Source organism: Rhinoderma darwinii (genome assembly GCF_050947455.1).
Source record: "Rhinoderma darwinii isolate aRhiDar2 chromosome 2 unlocalized genomic scaffold, aRhiDar2.hap1 SUPER_2_unloc_59, whole genome shotgun sequence".
Taxonomy (NCBI): Eukaryota; Metazoa; Chordata; class Amphibia; order Anura; family Rhinodermatidae; genus Rhinoderma; species Rhinoderma darwinii.
Genome location: NW_027461728.1, coordinates 438,860 through 452,070, shown reverse-complemented (window position 1 = coordinate 452,070; position 13,211 = coordinate 438,860).

Genomic DNA, 13,211 nt, shown 5'->3' with positions numbered 1-13,211 from the left:
AATACATTTTGTAAAAAAAAGTGCTTGTAAAGGGGTATACACTTCTGGGTGAATTAATTCTGTGTTTTCCTGTTTATTGTAAAAAAGTTGTGATTTTTTGGTATAGTTTTCAATTTTGTTTTATATTTGCACACATTTCATGTTAATGTTGTACTCTCATTTGATTTTGATTGGCTGTGTATAATCATGGAGATTTTATCTAGATTCTTTTACTATATTTTATATGTTATTCTGTTACATTGAAGTTAGATGTACCTCAAATCATTATAGTTAAATTGGTAATATGGTGAGATTGCTATCATATCACTGTGTCATTTCCATTATGTTCATCTAATTTCCAATGGAGATGTCTGGTCAGAAGTGGTTTGTTTGGTTCAGTTGCTGGGCCCTCCTTGGATATTGGTGCTTCATGTGAAGTGGAATAACTTAGGGTAGGTCCCTTTAGCTGGATTTGGTCAGGGCAATACAGAGAGATGTAATGCTTATGTTATTGCTCCTCTCTCTCAAGGTAAAATTGTGTGGTCTGAGATGGTATCATGTTTGTTTTGGAGAAATACCACAGACCAATAACCTTGAAAGGTATTGGGAATAAAGAGGTCTGCTTTTTTCAAAATTCTGTGTAGGTGTCATAGTATGGCGCCATTTGCTGGTTAGGAAGTCATCTGATTTGATTTTAGTGATGGTGTTCACTGTGTTTTTTTAGTCTTTGAAACCAGTGACTCCACAGGGACTTGGTTTTGGTAAATTTGTCACCAGTCTCTACTTCTGTGTACCAGAGTAGTGTGTGATATCTGATAGCCAGGGGTTTGAAACTATTTTTTTAAGAATTCTGTACTGACTGGATTTCCGGATTATGAGGTCCTAGGCTATAGGAACTTTAGTATTTGCTGCTATTTACAATAAGTGACACACAAGATTGGTAAAGACACCAATTTTGGAGATGGAGAGGCAAGGCTGAAGGGGAGGAGGAGGCCTTTATTTGAAGATAACAATTCTTGTGTTGTTATGTTCAAAAGTCTTATCTAGTAAGTTTCCCATAGGAAGGTATTGGGAATAGAGACATATTTTTTTTTCAAAATTCCATGTAGGTGTCGTGGTATGGCACCATTTGCTTGTTAGGAAGTCATATGAGTTTATTTCACATGATGGTGTTCATTATGTTATTTTAGTCTTTGAAGCCAGTGACTCCATAGGGACTTGTTTTTTGATTAAATTTGCCACCAGTCTCTACTTATTTGTCCCAGAGTAGTATGTGATATCTCATAGGCAGGGATTTGAAACTATTTTTTTAAGAATTCTGGACTGACTGGTTTCCTGGATGATGAGGTCTTAGGCTATGGGAACTTTACTGTCTGCTGATTTTTATAATAAGTAACGCAAAGAATTGGTAAAGACACCAATTTTGGAGATGGAGAGGAAAGGCTGAAGGGGAGGAGAAGGCCTTTATTTGAAGATAACAATTCTTGTGTTGTTATGTTCAAAAATCTTATCTAGTAAGTTTCCCATAGCTCGCTATCTTTTTTTCCAAATTCTTCCTGTACCCACTATCTGACAAATATAATAGAAGTAGCATTATTTACTCACCTAATATTCCAAGAGCTGTTTTACAAATGGTTGGAGACTCATATGTATATTGGGCTTAAAGCCAATGCCTGTAGTGGTGCCATAGGTTTAGATAAAGAACCAGTACTGAAGCAGATTTTGAGAGCTTTTGTGTGATGATAAATTGTGTAGACTTAGGATATCCAGTTCTTGTGCATTTTCCAATGCGTAGCTATCATGTGTTGTACTATAGAATCAATACATTTTGTAAAAAAAAGTGCTTGTAAAGGGGTATACACTTCTGGGTGAATTAATTCTGTGTTTTCCTGTTTATTGTAAAAAAGTTGTGATTTTTTGGTATAGTTTTCAATTTTGTTTTATATTTGCACACATTTCATGTTAATGTTGTACTCTCATTTGATTTTGATTGGCTGTGTATAATCATGGAGATTTTATCTAGATTCTTTTACTATATTTTATATGTTATTCTGTTACATTGAAGTTAGATGTACCTCAAATCATTATAGTTAAATTGGTAATATGGTGAGATTGCTATCATATCACTGTGTCATTTCCATTATGTTCATCTAATTTCCAATGGAGATGTCTGGTCAGAAGTGGTTTGTTTGGTTCAGTTGCTGGGCCCTCCTTGGATATTGGTGCTTCATGTGAAGTGGAATAACTTAGGGTAGGTCCCTTTAGCTGGATTTGGTCAGGGCAATACAGAGAGATGTAATGCTTATGTTATTGCTCCTCTCTCTCAAGGTAAAATTGTGTGGTCTGAGATGGTATCATGTTTGTTTTGGAGAAATACCACAGACCAATAACCTTGAAAGGTATTGGGAATAAAGAGGTCTGCTTTTTTCAAAATTCTGTGTAGGTGTCATAGTATGGCGCCATTTGCTGGTTAGGAAGTCATCTGATTTGATTTTAGTGATGGTGTTCACTGTGTTTTTTTAGTCTTTGAAACCAGTGACTCCACAGGGACTTGGTTTTGGTAAATTTGTCACCAGTCTCTACTTCTGTGTACCAGAGTAGTGTGTGATATCTGATAGCCAGGGGTTTGAAACTATTTTTTTAAGAATTCTGTACTGACTGGATTTCCGGATTATGAGGTCCTAGGCTATAGGAACTTTAGTATTTGCTGCTATTTACAATAAGTGACACACAAGATTGGTAAAGACACCAATTTTGGAGATGGAGAGGCAAGGCTGAAGGGGAGGAGGAGGCCTTTATTTGAAGATAACAATTCTTGTGTTGTTATGTTCAAAAGTCTTATCTAGTAAGTTTCCCATAGGAAGGTATTGGGAATAGAGACATATTTTTTTTTCAAAATTCCATGTAGGTGTCGTGGTATGGCACCATTTGCTTGTTAGGAAGTCATATGAGTTTATTTCACATGATGGTGTTCATTATGTTATTTTAGTCTTTGAAGCCAGTGACTCCATAGGGACTTGTTTTTTGATTAAATTTGCCACCAGTCTCTACTTATTTGTCCCAGAGTAGTATGTGATATCTCATAGGCAGGGATTTGAAACTATTTTTTTAAGAATTCTGGACTGACTGGTTTCCTGGATGATGAGGTCTTAGGCTATGGGAACTTTACTGTCTGCTGATTTTTATAATAAGTAACGCAAAGAATTGGTAAAGACACCAATTTTGGAGATGGAGAGGAAAGGCTGAAGGGGAGGAGGAGGCCTTTATTTGAAGATAACAATTCTTGTGTTGTTATGTTCAAAAGTCTTATCTAGTAAGTTTCCCATAGCTCGCTATCTTTTTTTCCAAATTCTTCCTGTACCCACTATCTGACAAATATAATAGAAGTAGCATTATTTACTCACCTAATATTCCAAGAGCTGTTTTACAAATGGTTGGAGACTCATATGTGTATTGGGCTAAAAGCCAATGCCTGTAGTGGTGCCATAGGTTTAGATAAAGAACCAGTACTGAAGCAGATTTTGAGAGCTTTTGTGTGATGATAAATTGTGTAGACTTAGGATATCCAGTTCTTGTGCGTTTTCCAATGCGTAGCTATCATGTGTTGTACTATAGAATCAATACATTTTGTAAAAAAAAGTGCTTGTAAAGTGGTATACACTTCTGGGTGAATTAATTCTGTGTTTTCCTGTTTATTGTAAAAAAGTTGGAAATTTTTTGGTATAGTTTTCAATTTTGTTTTATACTTGCACACATTTCATGTTAATGTTGTACTCTCATTTGATTTTGATTGGCTGTGTATAATCATGGAGATTTTATCTAGATTCTTTTACTATATTTTATATGTTATTCTGTTACATTGAAGTTAGATGTACCTCAAATCATTATAGTTACATTGGTAATATGGTGAGATTGCTATCATATCACTGTGTCATTTCCATTATGTTCATCTAATTTCCAATGGAGATGTCTGGTCAGAAGTGGTTTGTTTGGTTCAGTTGCTGGGCCCTCCTTGGATATTGGTGCTTCATGTGAAGTGGAATAACTTAGGGTAGGTCCCTTTAGCTGGATTTGGTCAGGGCAATAAAGAGAGATGTAATGCTTATGTTATTGCTCCTCTCTCTCAAGGTAAAATTGTGTGGTCTGAGATGGTATCATGTTTGTTTTGGAGAAATACCACAGACCAATAACCTTGAAAGGAATTGGGAATAAAGAGGTCTGCTTTTTTCAAAATTCTGTGTAGGTGTCATAGTATGGCGCCATTTGCTGGTTAGGAAGTCATCTGATTTGATTTTAGTGATGGTGTTCACTGTGTTTTTTTAGTCTTTGAAACCAGTGACTCCACAGGGACTTGGTTTTGGTAAATTTGTCACCAGTCTCTACTTCTGTGTACCAGAGTAGTATGTCATATCTGATAGCCAGGGGTTTGAAACAATTTTTTTAAGAATTCTGTACTGACTGGATTTCCGCATTATGAGGTCCTAGGCTATAGGAACTTTAGTATTTGCTGCTATTTACAATAAGTGACACATAAGATTGGTAAAGACACCAATTTTGGAGCTGGAGAGGAAAGGCTGAAGGGGAGGAGGAGGCCTTTATTTGAAGATAACAATTCTTGTGTTGTTATGTTCAAAAGTCTTATCTAGTAAGTTTCCCATAGGAAGGAATTGGCAATAGAGACATATTTTTTTTTCAAAATTCCATATAGGTGTCGTGGTATGGCACCATTTGCTTGTTAGGAAGTCATATGAGTTTATTTTACATGATGGTGTTCATTATGTTATTTTAGTCTTTGAAGCCAGTGACTACATAGGGACTTGTTTTTTGATTAAATTTGCCACCAGTCTCTACTTATTTGTCCCAGAGTAGTATGTGATATCTCATAGGCAGGGATTTGAAACTATTTTTTTAAGAATTCTGGACTGACTGGTTTCCTGGATGATGAGGTCTTAGGCTATGGGAACTTTACTGTCTGCTGATTTTTATAATAAGTAACGCAAAGAATTGGTAAAGACACCAATTTTGGAGATGGAGAGGAAAGGCTGAAGGGGAGGAGGAGGCCTTTATTTGAAGATAACAATTCTTGTGTTGGTATGTTCAAAAGTCTTATCTAGTAAGTTTCCCATAGCTCGCTATCTTTTTATCCAAATTCTTCATTTACCCACTATCTGACAAATATAATAGAAGTAGCATTATTTACTCACCTAATATACCAAGAGCTGTTTTACAAATGGTTGGAGACTCATATGTATATTGGGCTTAAAGCCAATGCCTGTAGTGGTGCCATATGTTTAGATAAAGAACCAGGACTGAAGCAGATTTAGAGAGCTTTTATGTGATGATAAATTGTGTAGACTTAGGATATCCAGACCTTGTATGTTTTCCAATGCGTAGCTATCATGTGTTGTACTATAGAATCAATACATTTTGTAAAAAAAAAAGTGCTTGTAAAGTGGTATACACTTCTGGGTGAATTAATTCTGTGTTTTCCTGTTTATTGTAAAAAAGTTGGAAATTTTTTGGTATAGTTTTCAATTTTGTTTTATACTTGCACACATTTCATGTTAATGTTGTACTCTCATTTGATTTTGATTGGCTGTGTATAATCATGGAGATTTTATCTAGATTATTTTACTATATTTTATATGTTATTCTGTTACATTGAAGTTAGATGTACCTCAAATCATTATAGTTACATTGGTAATATGGTGAGATTGCTATCATATCACTGTGTCATTTCCATTATGTTCATCTAATTTCCAATGGAGATGTCTGGTCAGAAGTGGTTTGTTTGGTTCAGTTGCTGGGCCCTCCTTGGATATTGGTGCTTCATGTGAAGTGGAATAACTTAGGGTAGGTCCCTTTAGCTGGATTTGGTCAGGGCAATAAAGAGAGATGTAATGCTTATGTTATTGCTCCTCTCTCTCAAGGTAAAATTGTGTGGTCTGAGATGGTATCATGTTTGTTTTGGAGAAATACCACAGACCAATAACCTTGAAAGGAATTGGGAATAAAGAGGTCTGCTTTTTTCAAAATTCTGTGTAGGTGTCATAGTATGGCGCCATTTGCTGGTTAGGAAGTCATCTGATTTGATTTTAGTGATGGTGTTCACTGTGTTTTTTTAGTCTTTGAAACCAGTGACTCCACAGGGACTTGGTTTTGGTAAATTTGTCACCAGTCTCTACTTCTGTGTACCAGAGTAGTATGTCATATCTGATAGCCAGGGGTTTGAAACTATTTTTTTAAGAATTCTGTACTGACTGGATTTCCGCATTATGAGGTCATAGGCTATAGGAACTTTAGTATTTGCTGCTATTTACAATAAGTGACACACAAGATTGGTAAAGACACCAATTTTGGAGATGTAGAGGCAAGGCTGAAGGGGAGGAGGAGGCCTTTATTTGAAGATAACAATTCTTGTGTTGTTATGTTCAAAAGTCTTATCTAGTAAGTTTCCCATAGGAAGGTATTGGGAATAGAGAAATTTTTTTTTTCAAAATTCCATGTAGGTGTCGTGGTATGGCACCATTTGCTTGTTAGGAAGTCATATGAGTTTATTTCACATGATGGTGTTCATTATGTTATTTTAGTCTTTGAAGCCAGTGACTCCATAGGGACTTGTTTTTTTATTAAATTTGCCACCAGTCTCTACTTATTTTTCCCAGAGTAGTATGTGATATCTCATAGGCAGGGATTTGAAACTATTTTTTTAAGAATTCTGGACTGACTGGTTTCCTGGATGATGAGGTCTTAGGCTATGGGAACTTTACTGTCTACTGATTTTTATAATAAGTAACGCAAAGAATTGGTAAAGACACCAATTTTGGAGATGGAGAGGAAAGGCTGAAGGGGAGGAGGAGGCCTTTATTTGAAGATAACAATTCTTGTGTTGTTATGTTCAAAAGTCTTATCTAGTAAGTTTCCCATAGCGCGCTATCTTTTTATCCAAATTCTTCATTTACCCACTATCTGACAAATATAATAGAAGTAGCATTATTTACTCACCTAATATACCAAGAGCTGTTTTACAAATGGTTGGAGACTCATATGTATATTGGGCTTAAAGCCAATGCCTGTAGTGGTGCCATAGGTTTAGATAAAGAACCAGGACTGAAGCAGATTTTGAGAGCTTTTGTGTGATGATAAATTGTGTAGACTTAGGATATCCAGACCTTGTACGTTTTCCAATGCGTAGCTATCATGTGTTGTACTATAGAATCAATACATTTTGTAAAAAAAAAAAGTTCTTGTAAAGGGGTATACACTTCTGGGTGAATTAATTCCGTGTTTTCCTGTTTATTGTAAAAAAGTTGGACATTTTTTGGTATAGTTTTCAATTTTGTTTTATACTTGCACACATTTCATGTTAATGTTGTACTCTCGTTTGATTTTGATTGGCTGTGTATAATCATGGAGATTTTATCTAGATTCTTTTACTATATTTTATATGTTATTCTGTTACATTCAAGTTAGATGTACCTCAAATCATTCTAGTTACATTGGTAATATGGTGAGATTGCTATCATATCACTGTGTCATTTCCATTATGTTCATCTAATTTCCAATGGAGATGTCTGGTCAGAAGTGGTTTGTTTGGTTCAGTTGCTGGGCCCTCCTTGGATATTGGTGCTTCATGTGAAGTGGAATAACTTAGGGTAGGTCCCTTTAGCTGGATTTGGTCAGGGCAATAAAGAGAGATGTAATGCTTATGTTATTGCTCCTCTCTCTCAAGGTAAAATTGTGTGGTCTGAGATGGTATCATGTTTGTTTTGGAGAAATACCACAGACCAATAACCTTGAAAGGAATTGGGAATAAAGAGGTCTGCTCTTTTCAAAATTCTGTGTAGGTGTCATAGTATGGCGCCATTTGCTGGTTAGGAAGTCATCTGATTTGATTTTAGTGATGGTGTTCACTGTGTTTTTTTAGTCTTTGAAACCAGTGACTCCACAGGGACTTGGTTTTGGTAAATTTGTCACCAGTCTCTACTTCTGTGTACCAGAGTAGTGTGTGATATCTGATAGCCAGGGGTTTGAAACAATTTTTTTAAGAATTCTGTACTGACTGGATTTCCGGATTATGAGGTCCTAGGCTATAGGAACTTTAGTATTTGCTGCTATTTACAATGCGTGACACATAAGATTGGTAAAGACACCAATTTTGGAGATGGAGAGGCAAAGCTGAAGGGGAGGAGGAGGCCTTTATTTGAAGATAACAATTCTTGTGTTGTTATGTTCAAAAGTCTTATCTAGTAAGTTTCCCATAGGAAGGTATTGGGAATAGAGACATATTTTTTTTTCAAAATTCCATGTAGGTGTCGTGGTATGGCACCATTTGCTTGTTAGGAAGTTATATAAGTTTATTTCACATGATGGTGTTCATTATGTTATTTTAGTCTTTGAAGCCAGTGTTCGGGTACTAATCAGTCTCAACCGGCAGGGATAATACGCTGAGTTCGTACGAAAGGAATCACACCACACAAAGTCTGGTACAAAGCTCCTCACTCAGCATCAGGAGAGGCGTCACTGCTTTATTAGACACATTTGTTCTATATCTCCTTTCTCCTGGGGGTGGGTACATGTTATCACACTTTTATAAAAGCACGTATCACTGTAAGTCTCTTGTTACTTGTGTCATCCTTGGATAGGTTCACCCTTATCTGGTCCTTTAGATATGTCTTCATAGTTCATAGTTCGTTCATACCAGGAAGTGACTTGTTATTGTATTAGTGCGTAGTCCCTGTTCAGGGGCCATCTTGCCACGTATACTTATCTAATCCTACTATTGCTTCATCACAATTATGTACACAACTCTGTAGTCTATATTTTATTAAAGAAAGAAAATTATTATAAACATTAACTTCTGTCCACTCCATCCTTCACAGTCCCCCCTTTTATCATTATTTTCTTCATTTCTTAACCTAAGTGTGTCCGTGCTCTGGGAAAGGGGAGTAAAAGGATTTTTTCACCAGTTTGAGACGAGCCTCCCCTATTAGGAGACCCCCCTTTGTAGCTGGACTTAAAGAGTCGGTGCACACCCTACACTATCTATTCATCTTCAGAACAATAGTCTCGATAAAGGGTGGTTGTTTTCATGGATGGAGTTGGTAAAAGTCCTTCAATTTCTGAAGAAAACATAAAAGTGGGAGTTACTTCAGTTATAGTTTTAGTCATTAATTTCTTTATACATGGTAATACACAACAAGCAATAACTGCGAAAAGTACTAGAAAAATTAAGATTACAATCCCAATTTGGGCCAGAATTTTCTGCCATCAGGTTAACCATGAGAAATACTGATCCCATGGGTCTGTGAAACCTGAATTTCGTTTTAATTCCTCGGATAAAGAAACAATCTGTTTGATTGCCATGGTTACTTTGCCGTTTGGTCCTGTGTTATCTGGAATAAAAGTACAACAGGTAGTACCTATCATGGCACAAACGCCTCCTTTTTCTGCTAGTATCATATCAAGGGCCATACGGTTCTGGAAAGTCATAGTAGATGTGGGTCCTAACTGGTCAGCTAGACCTTGTAAAGCGTCCCTAGTATAGTTAACAAACCGTTGCTGGTTGTAATAGATATAATTTATCCAATCTACATTTTTGTTAGCTGTGATCATAGGGATTAATGATTCAAATCCAGCTGCTACCTGATCCCGGGCCTTGAATTCATCTGGGACCCCCCTTGGGACTCCTATAGCATCTATATACACATGGGGGTCAAAACTTCCTTTCAGATCTCTTTTTTCCCTTGTAAATATGTGACTATTTTGAGAGGTGGTCTCTTGGGTCTCAGAGAGTATATGAAAAGGCATGATCGCTTTCGCCAGGGTGCATTCTCCCTTCCAGTTCCCTTCGATCCGCCGAACTGTTTCTAACTGTATACCATTCAATACTCCTAATCCCGTTCCTACCCCTCCTAATAGCGGGTCATACCATTCTCTTTTTTGTCTATGACAGCTGGGGGATTCAGGGAAGGAAATATTGAAGTGTACATTCTTTTTCTGCTGTTGGGTTACAGCGCTCTTACAAGTGTGTGGGATTCTTTCCAGACTTTGTACTGTTATATGTGGCTTAAAACTATCTCTTAAAATTGTTATCAAGAATACAAAATATCTTCTATTTCTTATTTGGCTATTATTCATACATAATATCATCCCATCAGTTTCTTTTATTACAATCGTAGAGTTGAGCCTCTCCTTGTTGCATCTTTCATAAGTCTTATTTATCATTTCGTTTCTATTTTTACTGGTTGTATATTTCTGTAGATACTGTAAATCTGGTTCATAACAACAAAGCAACAGCCCCGGCGTCTCTTCTTGTATGCTAATGTTGGCTGTTTTGTCTATGTGAAGGTACACAGTCCCTCCATGTGGTCCTTTTTTCCAAGTCCCTTCGGTTGTAGTCACATTTGTAGTATAACACGGGGCATTGGCCTTACAGGTGTAGTTACCCTGCTTTCTATCACTGTGGCATTCGCCCACCCTGTCCTGAACTGTTCCAGTGATTCTGTACTGATTACGTGTACAGGAGTAGCGGTTCTGCCTTTTTGTATAAGAGCACACGCAACAACCGCCGCAACAACCGCAAAGATCTTCATTCTTCTGGCTGAAGAACCTTTTTACAATGACTGGCGTGAATCCAGCTTGCCTTTCCTTCGAGCTTCACTGAGGTGCTTGAAAACGAGCAAAACTTGAAAAGGACCATCAAACCGTGGCTCAAGGCTCTTCCTCACGTGTCTTTTGACAATGACCCAATCTCCTGGTTCTAGCTTATACGTCCCTTCAACTGAATCAGGACCTGGAATGGAAGCAAAGACTTGTGCATGCACCTTGGTCAATTGTTTGTCAAGCGTTGATACATAATCTGTTAGTCTACCATACTGCATTTGGAGCACCTGTGGAAAATAACATCCTAATCTGGGAGCCGACCCAAATAAGATCTCATATGGGCTGAGACCTGTTCTTTTTGTGGGCGTGTATCTTACTGAGAACAAGGCTAATGGTAGACACTCGGTCCATGGTTTCCCGTTTTCTACCATTGCTTTTTGGATTTTCAATTTGAGAGTCTCATTTAGTCTCTCAACCTTCCCACTGCTTTGTGGATGGTATGGTGTATGTAGGGCTTGACTTATGCCTAGAGCTGACAACACATGGTTCATGATTTCACCCGTAAAATGAGTTCCTCTGTCGCTCTCGATCATCTCTGGAACTCCATATCTGCACACCACCTCGTTGATCAGTTTCTTTGCTGGGGCTACGGCTGTAGCTTTGGTTACTGGAAAAGCTTCTGGCCATCCTGAAAAGAGATCAATACAAACAAGCACATACTCCTAGGTACCGACTTTTGGTAATTGAATATAGTCTATCTGCAGTCTCTGGAACGGATATATAGGTCTGGGTGTGTGCTTCTGTGGTACTTTTACAGTTCTTCCAATATTATGTGTTGCACAGATCATGCATCCTTGTGTAAAACTGCTGGCCATCACACTAAACCCTGGGGCATACCACACCTTGTTTACCAAGTCCATCATTGCCGTTTTTGATTGGTGAGTCGCTCCATGTGTTATTTGGGCCATCATTGGGAACATTGTCTTAGGCAGGCACAGTTTATTCTGGCATTGCCAGAGGCCATCTTTTCATAGCGTTGCTCCTTGGGCCGTCCACTTGTCTTTTTCTTCTTTTGTTGCTTGTCCTTGAAGTTTTTGCCGTAGTTCCGGGCTTACAGCTGGTCTTGTTTCCTCTGAATCTTTTATCTGACATACGGCTGCTAACACGGGTAGCTTCTGTGATGCTTGCTTTTGCGGCTTGGTCTGCCAAAGCATTTCCTTTTGTCTCTGGTGAACTCACCTTGGTGTGAGCTTTTAGCTACTTCGAGAGTCAGTGTATATATTTGCTGTCTTTCCTTTTGCATGTTGGCATGCTGCTGCCAGGGCCTTAAGCTCTGCTTCTTGTGCTGAGCGGGACACTGGTAAGGAGGCTGCTTCTAGGACTACATCTTCGGTGGTTACTGCATATCCTGTAAGAAAAGATCCTTCTACAAAATACCTTGAACCATCCACAAAGAGTATTTAGGTCTGGGTTTTGGAGTGGGGTATCTTTTACATGTGCGAACACCACTGTTTCCTGGGCCATAAGGGCCATACAATCATGTTCATCAGTTTCAGACAAAAATTGTGACCATACTTTACCTACGTCTTCTCCCCCTTGCTCCAAAGGCAGTAAGGTAGCTGGGTTCAATGTAGTACAGCGGTGTAAAGTAACCTGCTCAGAAAAAAGAAGTGCACAAATTAATCTCAAATATCTTGCTGTTGACAAGTGCTTTAGCTGTACTTGAGTAAAAAATAACAGTAATATCATGTGGTGCAAAAACTTGGACTGGAAATGTCAGGACCAAATCTGAGGCCTTGTTTAACATTGAATTTACAGCAATAATAGCTTTCACACATGATGGGGAACCTCGGGCCACAGGGTCTAGTCTAGCTGAATAATATGCTACCGGGCGCTGCTGTGGTCCATGACTTTGTGTGAGAACTGCAGTGGCATGTCCATTTTGTTCAGTACAGTACAAAGTATATGCTTGCGTAGAGGTACTCCATGGATTGGTGTCACAAGCCGCTACCAAACACAACTCCTCCTCATTCAGCTGATAATCCAGAATACTTTGAGAATCTCACTTTTATCAAATTCTGCAAATACTTGATTAATAAAAATAAAACATTCCTAAAAACTTTACATCAAATTAACAATGTCCAGACAAGTTTTGTTTTGCCTTCTCCCTCATCTAAATCCATAAAGACTCGTGTGAGTGATGTCACATCGCCTCCTGTGTAACTTTGCTGGAGGGGGATGGTCTCTTACACATAAACCAAAATTGTACCTGATCAGTTCCTTCACCCTTCCCCCCTTTGTGGACTCTGCGAGAGTGATGTAGCAGAGTTCAAAACTACATCTCAACATAACACTAATTTAACCCCCTGTAATGTACAACAGCCTGAAACAAAAATGACTTTTTCCTGACAAAATACATTTGATCTTTACAATGACATAACTCATGTGTGAAATCAAAAATAAAACAATTGTAGTTAGTTATTCAATAAAACAGAAAATATTATCTCTGATCACATTAATTACTGCAAACCAATAAACAGTATATAAAAATAGGGAACGGTGGGGGCACATACATTTTCAAACCCCCGTGTCTCACAGTATCTGTAGTTTAATACATCTGAATTAAC